The 14,728-nt window shown below is 37.6% G+C and overlaps 2 protein-coding genes across 2 annotated transcripts in view; one reads left to right on the top strand and one right to left on the bottom strand.

Annotated features, from left to right (window-relative positions):
* LOC131274941 (protein IWS1 homolog) overlaps positions 1-8,940 on the bottom strand; it is a 39,256-nt gene extending 30,316 nt beyond the window's left edge. The window contains exon 1 of the mRNA XM_058283319.2: positions 8,866-8,940. The gene's annotated coding sequence lies outside the window, so the exon portion shown is untranslated. The remainder of the gene's footprint in view (positions 1-8,865) is intronic.
* Positions 8,739-14,728, top strand: part of LOC131274940 (protein IWS1 homolog) — a 40,637-nt gene continuing 34,647 nt past the window's right edge. The window contains exons 1-2 of the mRNA XM_058283310.2: positions 8,739-8,797; positions 8,886-8,964. The gene's annotated coding sequence lies outside the window, so the exon portion shown is untranslated. The remainder of the gene's footprint in view (positions 8,798-8,885; positions 8,965-14,728) is intronic.

The following is a 14,728-nucleotide window of genomic DNA, read 5'->3' as shown; positions in this document are numbered from 1 at the left end:
AAGACCAAGTAATTAAACTAATACATGCCTGTGAGCGTGTGGTTCTTTGATTGGACTGCATGATTTCAGAAATAGACCCTCACATATATGTCGCATTGATTTTTGGCAAGTCTTCCAAGTCCACTCAATGGAGGAAAGAATAGCCTCAATAATGATGTTGGAGAACTGGATATCCATATGCAAAAGAGTGATGGAAGACCCTATCTCTTATCATATACACAAATTAACTGAAAGTCTATAAAGTCTTAGAAGAGCTAGAAACATTAATCTTTTAGAAGAAAACATAAAGATGGCCTTCAGCATCTTGTGTTAGGAAATGGTTTCTTAGAATTTGTACCGAAAGCACACATAGCAAAAGAAAATAGATGAATGAGACGTCGTGAAATTTAAAACTTTTGTGCCTAAAATGACTTTGTCACAAAGACAAAAAGTCAACTAATTCCAGGGTAGAAAATATTTGTAAACCATATATCCAATAAGGGTTTTATATCTAGAATATATAAAGAACCCTAAACTCAACAAACAGTGAAAAACAACCCAATTAAAAAATTGGAAAAAGAAGTATATGTCCTTCAAAGAGGACATATAAATTTCCATAAAGCTGGTGAAAAGAGGTTCACCATCTTTAACTATTAGGATATGTTACTCAAAACCAAAATAAGATACCATTCCACACCTACTAGAATGACTGTTATAAAAAACAAAACTGAAAATAGCAAGTATTAGAGAGGATGTGGAAAAACAGTAGTACCCATTCATTGCTGGTCACAATGGTCACATAACAGCAGTTGGACCTCACAATATTGAGAATACATTCGCTCTGAAAATTCTGCGATGACCAGTTGGCATGGTTATCTTATGATACATATATGGCTCCTGGTTCTAACAGTCACTCTGTGCCCAGTGAGATTTGAAGTTGGTAGCAGGCAGGAAAAGCGACCACGTTTCATTACTATGGTTCATAGAGATGGGAAATCTCAATTGCTGCTTGAGAGATATGATCATTGACCTACTTAATTAATCCAATCCCCCCAAATATGGTTATTTTTTTCACAAAATATTCTTTTGTTTTTTTAGTTTATCTTCTCCAATTTGCCCTACAGACTTTTATATGTGTTTTATACTTTTCTCTTACTCTTGAATATATATATATATTAGGTCCTTCTGTCAAGCTCATTGCGTTAAAATGAATCTCCCTTTAGAGAAATTTAGTTTTTCTTATGATTTTCTGTATCTTTCCTCTCTTCCTCATGGCCATGTCTATTCTGATCATATTTTTTTTTACCAAGGAAGGATGTAGTCAGTTATTTATTTCAGATTATGTAGTAAATCTGGAATTGTAGTGATCAAAAGGGAGACATTTCACATGATGAGACGTCTGAAAGTTTGCTTTTTACAACTTCTATTCATCTTGAAATGTGTATATAACTCAGTATATGTGGGGTGTGTTCCTTCCATTCACATAATTAGTTTTCCAAATCTATAAAAACTTGAATTTCTAAATATCAATTTATGAACCAACATGCACATTTGCTTTTATACTTGTGGGTTAAGCTAAAATTTCCATTTTTATATAGTTATATATCAATGCTTTCACCTATCCATTGTCCTCCATAATGGTAAGTATTGGGAAAATAGAGGACATTTTCTCCACTGTGCATTGAATAGTCTTTCAATACACAGTGATATTTGGAAAATTAATTCAATTAAGTCATAGCAATTGATAGATAATCAAGTTCTTAGGCAGTTTCCACATTGAGAAAACATAATATATACAGATAAAAGAGAAATAAAATTTGCACAGTGGATAGCCCAGTAGGTCAATTTTTGTTTGATAACAAACATCCATAAACAGAAGCACGTTGTAAGAGTCAAGCATTGTTACCTGAGTAATTCACAAGGTGCATCTCTAATACACTGATAGTTACTCTGTAATCTCCCATCTTCCACAGGTGATCCATTGGAGGAACTTCCTAATTCCAGGGCAGATGTGTAGAATCCATATGAGACCAAGGTAAGGCTTCCTTTCTTTGTTTGAAAATGATGTTTTGCTTTCTAGGTTTCTCTTTCAATCAAGTTCAGATTTGAAAACCTGATTATGTAGATAATAGAATTCAGGTACTGTCTGATTGGGGTTAGTGGGCATGGGTAGACTCTCTAACCAACAGATACCTGGTGACAGAGAGGCTTCAGTTTTGGTGGCCTTGGGTGGGAGACTCAAAGATAGAAGACCTTTTCCTCAGTGACAAATTTTCCTCTTTGGATTAATAATTTTGGAATTGCCTGCCAAAAAGGAAGAGAAAGAAATAACTTTTAGGAAATTGTGCACCTTTTCAAATGGTGTCCTCTACTCTTGCTTTTGTGTTCTTTGACTCAACCATGGTTTCTCATCTGATTTTCTAGGGTAACTAAGAAAGCAAAAGATCTGTGTAAACAGTACACATCACGATCTGATCCTCATATGCTCTCCTTTCTTTCACTACAGGTGGCCTCAAGAACAAGAGAAAAAGATGTGTATTTGGGGATCTCTCACAGTCTGAAAATAGAAAAGGATGGAAATCTAGATGAATTCCATCAGTTTTTCCTTGCTGGTTTTAGTGGGGAGAACTGGTGTAATTCCTGATTCCATGTGAGGGTAAGAATTGAGGTGTGGTGAGAGAAACTGATCTCAAGTGTAAGAATTTGAACATTTCTGCAGTCCCTGGAAGCAACTGCATTCTACTTCAGTGGTATGGATTTGTTTAAATTGGAGTTAAGGGATGTCAATGAACAAGTCTACATCATGTTGTTGTATATCTGAGTATATATATGTGGGTGTACTTGTATTTCTTCATACTAGACTGTGTTGTGTTTACACAGGAAAGTTATCACTGTCAACACTGACAACAAAATACTTCCTTCTGACCACAGCAAAATTTACTACAGTAACTCATTGAATTCTGATCAAGCCATATGTGGTGTCTGTGTTTACTACTCACATACATCAGATGGAAAACAGAGGCACAGAGACAACTGTCAACAATGTTACTAGCTTCTATGACTTAGAGCCAAGATATGTACCCAGGTATGTGGCCTAAATGTTAAAACTGTAAACATGCACTTAAAACTCAGACATGGGAATATTATACTACATACATGGGAATATTAGACAAAATTAGCATCTGTTTATGTGTTTGAAATTTTGCAAGCCTGCAGAATACCCAACCACTGCCCATTGTTACAAGATACTGCCAGTATAACATAACCTAGGGCCCTTCTCAAAGCATCTCACTGTAAATTTCCCATGCTTTTGGTCATCCACAGATCTAAGAGTTCAAGGTCAACACTTAAAACAAGAAAGTCAACATCTGTTAGAGTTGGGTCACTCTTTGTTACCTGACTGGAATCTAATTATAACTGGAGAGATACTTTAGTATATTTCATAACATTATTTTCATAAGCCCATGAAATGCTCCAATCTGACAAGCCATGTGCTTTATATACAGCAGCATGTAAGAAATCAAAATCTCCCTGGGTTATTTTGTCCCCCAAAATTCTTTTTTTGCCTATGTCATTCTTTTCAAAGAGTCTTGTCCACCTGGACTAGAGAACCTCTATGCTCAACCTATGCCTACTCTCCTGAATGAATGCTTATTGCCAGTGTAGAGTGCCAGATCATTTGATGAATATACACACATAATAAAAAAGGAAGCCAAGAAGGAAAATAGTATATGAAAAAGAGCAGTTACTTTTAAATGTTAGGATTTTAATTTTCAATATTTGATGACCTTTATAGTAACAGTTTACTGGTTAAATACAATAAAATATTGTGCCCAAAATTCAACAATCCAGTCCCCCAATTGAATTTAAGATTTCATTAAGTGATGACAAAAGCAGAGGCAGCATAAATGGATCTGTGTAAGGTGGTTTTGGAAGGTGTAAAGAAGCTATTGGAGCTTAGGCTATGCTTGCAGCCAGGTGGAGTTATGGAACACAGTGCCTTAATGCATATTTTAGTATTTACACATTTGTAGATTGTGTTTCTAATTACTTCAGATGCCTTAGTTAGAAATATAAGGAAACTTTTTCATATTTTCCCTGAACCTTTCCTTTACCTATCTTTTATTTTATTTTATATTTTCTGGTCATGAAACATCAATAATGATCAACTTGATCTAATTTTTTCTTTGTGTTTTACATCACAAATTAATTTTTAGATGTTTTCAATAATAATCCAAATTAGACATTTAAGGTGTTTCTTTGTTTGGTTGCAGCAAAGTCAAGGAGTACTGAATAACAGAGAAACCGAAATCCAGCACTCAGACATGGAGGAACATATTTATTACATGTGGGCCCAGAGAAGAGTCTATCTCCAAATTCTGAGCCCCATTTTTCATTTTCTGTAGGTTTATATAGGATTTCAGGTGGGACTGGCATAAATCTTGCTCATTGGCTAATGCATTGCTAGGCAAAATTTTGCAGGCAGGGTTACAGAAGCAGAATGCCGGTGCAAGGCTGCACTTTTAAAGGCTGGTATACAGATGCAGGGGCAGGAATTACTTGTTAGATATTCTCCTGCTAGGCCATGTTTTCACAGACTGATGTACAGAAGCAGGGGGCAAGGGTCATTCATTTGATATTTTCCTACAAGGCCATATTTTCACAGGCTGATTTACAGAAGCAGGGGCAGAAGTGATTTGCTAGATATTTTTGTAATCTTTGTTAGGCTTTTTATTTCTCAACATTCCCCCCTCCCCCTTTGATGCCCCTAAAAGTTTTTCTATAGGGCATCACTCATGCTAAGTGGTTTATATTCTCCTATGGCCAGAACTCTTGCTGTTGCTCTCTAGATTACTGTTGTTTCAATGAACCTGATAAGGGCATTGACTGTGCAGGGGCCAAATGTGACTAACATGAGTAAAGTGATTAGGGGACCTGCTAGGGGCAGGAACCAAGAAGACCATTGTCTGAGATTCCAGCTCCATGACTCATCTGATTCCCTTTTTCTCCTCTGAATCTGGTTTCTTAGCTATTTTACTTTGGTATAAACTATTCCTGTTTGGTTGACATAGTAACAGCATTCTTCCCTGAGGAAGATGCATGTTCCTCCTTTTTCTGCTGTTAATAGGTCTAAGGCTCTCCTGTTTTGTGGGCTACTGTGGTTAGTGAGTTGACTTGGCTCTGGAGGGAGAGTATGGAGTCAGCAACCTGTCCTATGTCCTCATTTAATTCTCAGGAGAGTTTGTAATAAAAGTTGAAGGGAGAACCTAATCCTCCCAGTCCAGTTCCTATTTCTGCAACTATACCTGCTCCTATAAGGGTGGCGACAAGCAGCGTTTGTTTGGCCCACTCTTGGTGCAGGTTTAGGGCTTGTTCTACCACATGTTCAGTATATACTGACACTTTTGGTGTTAAGAACACCATGAAGCAATTCCCTGTCCAATTGGCTTCTAAGTATCTATATGCAGTGCTCCCACATAGGAAGAACAATCCTGAGAGATTACACTGGGTCAAGTTGTTTGCTAGGGTTTTACTGGCAGTACCTAAGTTTGCAGGGATTGTCCCAACCAATTCTGATGTTAAATCAGAGTTTTTACCCAGATAGCAGGTTATATAGTTTTGATTGCCTTCTGAGAGAACTAGCTGGATATTGAGGGCCATGGGGCCAATAGGGGCAACTTCATTTTTCATTTTAGCTAAGGTTTGTTTGGGGGTCCACCCTGGAGGAGATGGGGTGCCTACAAGGTTTTTCTCGAGAGGGGCAGGCACAGTCAACAGATGTTGGTGTCCAGGTGAGCGTTAAGGAGGAGGGTATTAGTGGTGTTGACTGGCTGCTCCACCTGCTGAATGGGGGCTATGAGCTGAGTAAGTTGGCAGAGTCCTTTGAGGTTCACCCTCTGATATAGATATTTGGGACCTTTGGCTAGTCAGATGAGTTTGGCTCAGACCTGTTTTAGGACTTTTTCCTGGACTTGGTTGTGCACTCCTCCCCCATCAGACATGTCTATTTGTGGGAGATAGGCCCAGCCTACAGTTTCCACTGGTTTACCCCAGGTTTTGCAGTTGGCCCAGTGCTTCATTACACCCATCCAGAACTTTTGCCCAGTTTCTGGACATAGGGTAAGAGTTTGGATATCATAACATTTTGTTGGCACATAAGTATGATGGTTAAAGGCACGCACAGGAGACCATTGTTCCTTGAGCTGCTTTAGCCTCTGTATAGCAGTGGATACTATGGCCTTGTAGCACCCAGTACAGTGGGGTAAGCATTGGCAGTGGCCCCAAGCCAAGTAAAGAAAAACAACTTAAAATAGCAAAGCATCCTACAAGACTCAAGTACACTATTAAGATTAGTATCCTTTCAGCTACACTCCAGTCTCTGGGAGGTCTGAAACAGGAAGCTGAGCAGTCCAAAGAGTAGTAGGAACTGCAGGGAACAGGAGTACATCTAGTTGGGTGATGGTGATTCTCAGTGGCTCTGGGTTTTCAAGGGAAAGTCAGGTACAGGGTGAGCTGTCCAGTAGTCTTGTTTTTCATTGATGTGTGCCCTTTTAACTCTAGTATGATGAATCCAAGGGGCAATACCTGAAACTTTAAGAGCAGTGTGGTTACAAAGATAACAGTATGTGGGCCCATCCAGGTAGGCTGGAAGGGCTCCTTTTTCTAGTCTTTTACCCAAATTAGGTCTCCAGGTAAGTGTGGGTGTACTGAGTGGCCTAATGAGATGGGAACTGAGACAGGACAGTTTTGTGTATTTGGGCCAGGGTTTATCCTTGTTGTTGGCTAAGTTCCCTTGAAGGAAAATATTAGGACTAGAGAAAGCAAAAGGGGTAAGAAAAGAAAAATGTAGTAGTAGTATTGATAGTGAATGTTTGCAAAAGAACCATGTGAGATCTAGGAGAAAGGATATACCTATAATGAGATTGTAAACTGAATATGAGGAGGAATATAGTATGATTTAAAAGGCCAGTATGGTCAGGAGAGAGGGATAGAGAAAAGAAAGGACAAAAAATATAAAGAGTGAATTAAAGATAGAAAACAGAATAGAGGTATTAGAGATAAAAAGTCAGAAATATTGGAGGCTAACCAGGAGAGGTGGAATGTAAGAGAAACAATAAATGGTGGAGGATAGAAAGATGTGGAGGAAAGTGAATAGCATTGGTAGCCAAAATCACAGAAAAGAGGAACTTGAGGATGAGGAAGCCCAGCAAATAAGAAATGTTGCCTGCAACACCTAATATTAAAAAAGAAAAAGAAAAAAGATAATGAAAAAAAGGGAAAAAACAAGCAAGAAAAAGAGAAAGGAAAAAAAGAAAGAAGGGCCTTGGCAGGATAAAGAGGAAGGAAAAACAGTAAACAAATCCCCCCCAAAAAAAAGACCAGACAGTGCCTTAGGCAAGGAATCCTCTTTGCAATTGAATAAACTGTTTAGGAGTCTGACTTTCCCCTTTTCTCCCTTCCTGGATTCCCTCTCTCCCAGGGTAATATGAAGGCTGTGTGAGGGTGCCTATAGGAGATTCAAATGGGTCCCTGGTGAACCAACTCACCTCAGAAAATGTCTCTTAATTTCTTGAGAGAACTAAACCCATCCCTTGCCAGGGACCCTAAATATTATTGGAAGCCTGCAAAGCATGTCTTACTCTCCCTCTCAGGTGTGCTACAGGGGAACTAGTTAATTTTTTTACTCCACCTTCTCTCAGACCGTTTCCTATCTCCCCAGGGCATTTAGGTAAATCAGGATCTCTCAAGGGATTCACCTCTCCTCTCTTCCTAGCCTCTCCCCAAGTCAGCTGATATGCTCCTCCAAACTCAATAAAATGGGGGACCAGACAATTGAACCCACACTCCTTGGGCCCCTCTGAACCTCCCACCTAAACCCTCCCCCTCTTGGAGTTAGTCCATGGCAAGAGGGCTAGGACAGGGCTGGGTTTCTGGGAGGGCTGTGCTTGAGAAACAGAGGCCCAGGAGGATGTGGACTTGGGGTACATAAGTCTGTGAAATGTGGGTTGCAAGGGTTCAGGAAACACAGGCTTGGGGTTCATGCATTTGGGGAACGTGAGGCTTGGGAATGCTGGGGTGTGACTGGTAGTTCACAGGGAGCACTGTGGCCTTTAGCCCTAGGGGCAAGGGATTTACCTTCCCACAGCTTCTGAGTTCAGTGTTAGAAACCCACAGCTTTACCTTGAGGAAGCACTAATTTTGTTGCAGTATCTCTAGATTGATGTCCAGACACCTCCTGCTTTGTAGGTTCCCTAAACAGCCCACTCTGGCAGGATTGCGTCACCACTTAGCTGGTCTTTTGCAGGAGAGATGATGATGTACTTATTTGGTGCAGGAGAGATGAGGTGCACTTATTCGGACTCACATCTTGTACCGCCTCCCCTCTGTTTCTTATTTGTAAGCATTTCTTTGTAGTACTTTCTGTTCCCTCTCTTTATAAAAAAAAAAAAAAACCATTTCTCCAACTTTCTCACCCTCTGTATTTTAACTTTGCACAGATTTCCAAATCTACCATGCATCTTGAATTAACTCATGCAACTCTGAATTGCCCAGGCAAACGTCATGCTGGAAGGCAGAAGCCTTGAACCACACTGTATGGAGGGGCTCCTGTGAAATTGTTTCTAGGCTGGGCTCTCCCCTCACAGGTTTTTTTCCTGCACAAGTTGCTCTGGAAATGCAAGTGTGTTCTCTTCCCTGGAGTTGGCTTCACTCTTTAGGAGGAGGAGCATATTTACATCAATTGTTTTTTTTCCTGGAAATACACAGAAGGAATTCAAAATGTAAAAAAAAAAAAAGAAGAAGAAGAGGAAAAGGAAATGTGAGTGTGGAGTGGTAGCATGAGGAGGGAAAGGAAAACAAGTTGACATGCACTCAGATGACTCTTACCTTTCTCTTTGACACTACAGGAAACTCAGCATTCCTGAAGAGTTTAGTGGAGTGGCTTCACTTGTGTGTGAACATGGAGGTGGAGATAAGAACTGGAAGGTAAAAATAAGTTCAGGCAAATGAAGGGCATCCTGAGAACATCTCCTCAGGGACTAGAAACCCTTTCCACATAAGCCCCAAGGTTGCTCAGTTATAGCTTCCCAAGACACCTTAATTTGGAGGAGAGGGCTCTAGCCCTGTTCAGGACCAAATTTTGACCTCCAATCCACTTAAGCTCAACCAAGTCCCTCCCTTTGTTACTGAGTTTGGTGAACACTGTCGAGTGACCTTGAGTGCCACCAATTCAGGTCTCTTAGAAAAGGCTGAGTTAGATTGAGGTAGTTTGCCTTGGTTGATAACACCATTGGCTAGTTGGTATATTCGCAGTAATTGACTGTCTCAAGTTTAGGTGGTTAGAAGTAAAGTCTAGGTATTAGCCTGGTGATACATTCCCTGAAGCTGGTGGCAGCTTGCCAGCAAACCCTTACTCAACCATTCAGTTAATCATATATCTATACCCGTCTCCTGCTCTGGCTCATGAATTTGTCTACACTTCCTCTCTTTATAAGCCTTCATGCATATTGAATTAAGGCCCCCCTTAAGGGGTAGCACATTGGCATTCCCTTCATTAATAAGATTCTTGATGATCCTGTTCATGTATGAGTTCGCATTCCTAGTAGTGGAGGTGAGGATGATACCATGGCTATATGTCCAGACTTCATTCAATTCATAGTCAGAAAAACAATGCTCTGGGGTCCTTCTCATGCCAGTAGGGTTATTTGTGGCCCTGTTTTCTATCTCAGTGGGACCTGACTCTTTTAGCTCCTTTAGCCATGTGGTTCTGAGCCTCTGTAGTTCCCTATTCACATCCAGGTTTAGCTCATGCACCTTTTCTCAAGCTGCAGTTATTTAGAAGTTATTTATGCAAGTAGAATTCAAACAAACATAAAACCTGAATGATATTTCTCTTCAGAGCTTACTTGGGATGGCAGAAGTAGGTAAGATTACATGTCACTAATGTCCCCTTATTTATTTTGTAATACTGTTATTAATAGAATAACTTTTTTACATTATAATGATTAGTGTTTTAAATATTTACATGTTAGAATATCTTAATGTAAGAGAATGTATGTTTTTGGTATCACAGTATAACTTTTTAAAAAACAGAATGCACAGGCAAGCTTTGTGCTTGATTTAGAAAGAAAATGTTAATTAGGAAACTGAAGCATTCTAGGAATCTCTCCTTTTATAATGTAAAACTTTCAAGACTGGACTATGCTGAGGGTCAGGGTGGAAAGGGCAGGATTATCACTTCCATGCATGTCCCTTCAGAACTACTTCTATTCACCTGGCCCAGGTAGATGGGACTCTGCCTTTTCCTTCAAGAGTACTTGAGCCCACCTTTTCCTCTGCATCAGTTTCAGTCTTCAGAGGACATTCACCTTAAGGGTATCTAGTCTAGCAATCAGGTCAAATTCCTTTGCTTGGAAATTTATAGAGAAACTGTCATAGACTGCACTAGGAATTCAGTGCCTGCTGGATCTGGCTCCTGGGAATATCATGGACCAAATATCACTTTTCCAGGGTCTGAGGTGACTTTTGGGTCCTACAACCCATTGCAGAGAAACCCCAGCTCTGGCCATCTCTGCACCATCCCAGGGATTCCAGATCCTATATTTGTATTACAGATCCTACAACTGACAGCTGCAAATCTCTTGAGATGGAAGCCTCAGCCTGAGCTGTAGATCTTACGGTGTTTGGAGATGCCTCGGTGCTCACCTTTCTACTCTATTCTGAATCAGCCAATTTACGGACAGTCGAGTTTTTACTTCAAAAGTTTTAGATGAACTTTTAGAAATAGGTTTTAATTTTACATATCTTATTAAACAGCATTTGATCTTTGATAGTTACATTTATTATTTATCAAATAAATAGAAACACAACCTAAAAAAAGTTAGAGCTATATAAATTATAATCTTTTGTCTCCATATTAACTCCCAGCAAGGTCACACACCCACTCATAGAATCCTCTTTGAGTGTTAGATGATTAAATAATTGGAAATTGAGTGCTTATCATCTGTTCTCCTGCCAATGTGTTTTAGAAATTTAATTTACTGAAATCTGTTCACTCACCTGGAAGGGGCTTTGTCAAAAATATTAACCTTAGTTTAGCAGAACAATTTGAATTTCAGTGCCTTCTTGACTTACATTTCAGTGTTGCTGGGTATAACACCATGATTCACATTTTTTGGAGAAATGTTACTCCATTTTCATCTGGCATAAAATCGTGCTTTTAAAAATAGTGATGAGATTCTAATTACTTTAAATAATGTGTGTATAGTTATTCATGTTTTCTTTAGTCTGGATAATTTTCCTAGAATATACCTTGTCTTTAGTCCTTTTAAGTTAATGCTCAGCAAGTACTTTTGACAGGCAACGTAAAAGAATTACATTCCAAAAAAAAAAAAAAAAGAATTATAATTTTTAGCATTTGTTTCGAGTCTTTGCTTTCGTGTTCTGGTTCAGGGACTTCAGTGTTCCTCATCTATACTATTCCTCATCTTTTGACATATTTTTTCCAAATCTTTAACATTCATTGTTTAATTTCTTTTTAACACTTCCCACTTTACACCTTTTCTTTTTTTACTTATACATTATATTGTCACACTATTTCTTATCAATCGTATTTTGATTTTGAAATTATATTTTTCCATTCTTCTTATTTCCCATGTCCTCCCATTTTTCTTGAGTTTTATTTTAAATTTATGATATCTTATATATTATTTCTTTTTCTTAATGCCTTTCATTTTCTATTCAGAAAGTACATTTCATTACATAATATAGCTTATGAGGAAAACCTTTTATTCATTTGTTGCTGTACTTACTCCTTCTCTCCCTATATTACCTTGGTAACTGAAAATAATATGAATTTTTTTTTCTTTTGGTATTCATACAATTAAAAAAAAAGAATAGAAGTGAGATTCAAAATAAGTTTCCCAACAACAAAGATTTGCTTCTCTTTGCAGATTTTTTTACTACATTTTTTCATATGAAAGCTTTCCCACTGATGTTTCCAGATTCTATATTTCTACCACTCTTAAAAATGGGTCTCCACTCTCAATACCTCTATTGAACCTTTTGTTGTCCATTTTCTTTCTCTGACTACTGAATATTCCTTTTAACACATACTCCTCTCTTAAAGTGAAACATATATTACCACATTGCCAAAATCTAGTCACTTTATAAATGTTGATATACATTCAAAACCAATTATCTAGAAGTTATTTTCAAATAGATGACTACATTTTATTTCATGCCTCAATTATCTTATTTTTATATATTTATATGTATTTCATTCCTACAATCATTAGATTTCAGTTTCTTATATTATTTTATATGGAAATTTATTTGTTTTTATACTTTATTTGAGTTCAGAGTTGGTAACTTTCTTTCAATTGAGTTTTAAATCAATCTCTTTTTATACATATTTGGTTTCAGCAATGGCAGTTCTTATTCAGGAAATTTTTAAAAATCTATTGCTATAGATCCATAACCACATAGGTTCAGTGTCTTCTTTATCTGGACTAGAATATTACCACCATATAATTTTATAGCTATCAGGCACACACACAAACATCCTCCAAAGTAATCTTTATATTTTCCATTGTCCCCAAGGATTGTCCTTAATAATTCTCTTCCCTCCATGAAAATACTGTTTATAAATATCTCTAGAAAGAACATGTTCATCTAATATGGTTTCCTGAATTTTTAAAATTTAAGAATACATCAAAACATTTCAGGCATATTCTACCACAATCTTTTTATCATAACCTGAGCATATGGACATTAGTAAGAATTAAGCTCTCCAAAATCATAAAAATGTAGGTCTTCTACAATTAGCTCACATTCTGGTATTTCAGAAAGACACTCACAGGTTTCCTATATTCTGGGGACTTTCTGCTGCTCATGGACTAGGTGGTCATTGTGGAAGTCCTTCCACTCTGTTAACAGCTGTATCTATATGACCCAGGGTGAAATTAGACTCAGTTGTGAAATAATGGAAGTCTTTTGCATGAGGTCATGAATACAATAAATTAGCTCACTTTCATCACTGCTATTCAACATTGTACTGAAAGTGCTACCCAGAGTAACTGGGGAAGAAAAATAAATAAAGCTATCCAAATTGGAATGAAGAAGGAAAGCTATCCTTATACACAAATGACATTATCCTTTATATACATAATTCAAAAGAATCCACAACAATACTACTGGAACAAATAGACATTAAGTAAACTTACATTGTATGAGATATACACAAAGAAGTCGTTTTGTTTCTATAATACAACAAAAATTAATATGAAATGGAATTTTTAAAAATCAATTTGATTAGCCTCTAACCAATAAAATACATAAGAAGGAATTTAATGAAAGGGTAAAGCAATTGAAAACCAGCAAAGATACCTGAGTAAAACTAAAGACCTAGGAAAACAGAAAGACATCCATTGTGCATGGGTTGTAAAACTAAACAACATTACAATATCAACACTAACCACAGGGAACTAGATATTCAATATAATAGTTATAAAAATCCCAACACCATTTTATTTCTTTTTTTTTTCCCAATGGAAAAGTTGATTCTCAAATTACATGGCATCAATAAGTGGCTTAAGTAGGGAAAAAAGTCACCTTTCCTTTTGTGAGATTGGGACAGATTAATTTATGACAGGAGGTCTTTCATTGATATATGGCAGACTTAGATATATAAGAATTTGTGGAATCCTCTGAGAATTATTGGGTTCACAGAAAATGGGGTCGTAATTCTCCCTCTGAATGGAGGACCACTATTTTCTTATAAGTCTCCTGGAGACTAAGAGGCAGGATGCAAAATATCTCTAGGAAATATGCTGTGTCTCTCCTTTGGGGCATTTTCATTGAGGCTGGGGGCAGAGTAGGTTTCTCAGAAGGAAGTTGAAGTCTTGAAAGAAATAATACTTCACCACATCCCCTCCTCTCTATACACTAAATCATAGGATCTGCAGTGAGTTAAGCACAAACAAGTCATTTAACATCACTAGTGACTAGTTAAATTCATATGAAAACTAGAAGGACTCACTGCTACATCTTTTGCAATGGACATGATCTGGGTGAGGAAGGACTTAAAGAGTAAAGGTGCACACACCAGGCTGCTCAGAAATTTGTTTAGGTCTTTAGTCAGGAAAACAATTGTTGTTCACCTCTAGGCAAGCTCTCATATCAGTGATTGTACTTTTCAACTCCAGCATTTCAACTTCAGTTGATTTTATACTTTCTACCCTCTATTGATATTCTCCATTTGGTAAGACATTATTCTCATATTTTCCTTTTATTCATTGAACATATTAAAAATTGTTAATTTATTATCTTTGTAAGTTAAAAATCTGGGCTTCCTGAAGGATAGATTCTATTAATTATATTTTCTCTGGTGTGTAGGACATTCTTTTTTGTTTCAGTGCATGCTGTGAAAACTGGATCCTTCAAATATTTTAAGGTGGCAAGTCTGGAAACTAGATTTTCAGGAATCTATGGTTTGTAGTGACTGCTGCTTGTTTTAGTTATTTGCTTCTTTAGTCACTATCTGGCACTAACTTTGTGAAGTCAGTATAATTTGTCATGTATGTTCACTGAAATCTCTGTCCCAAGCGCTTAGTGGTCAGATAGTGAATGACAGAAAATTTCACATATGCCTAAATTCAACCAAAAATTTAAGAGTCCTTGACTTGGCTTCAACACTAAGCCAGCTATTTTATGATTCCACAACCCCACACCTCCTGTTTGTACAAATCTT

The sequence above is a fragment of the Dasypus novemcinctus genome, chromosome 21 (genome assembly GCF_030445035.2).
Source record: "Dasypus novemcinctus isolate mDasNov1 chromosome 21, mDasNov1.1.hap2, whole genome shotgun sequence".
NCBI classification, from domain to species: Eukaryota; Metazoa; Chordata; class Mammalia; order Cingulata; family Dasypodidae; genus Dasypus; species Dasypus novemcinctus.
Note: the sequence above shows the minus strand (reverse complement) of the source record. Positions and strands in the feature narration are given on the sequence as shown.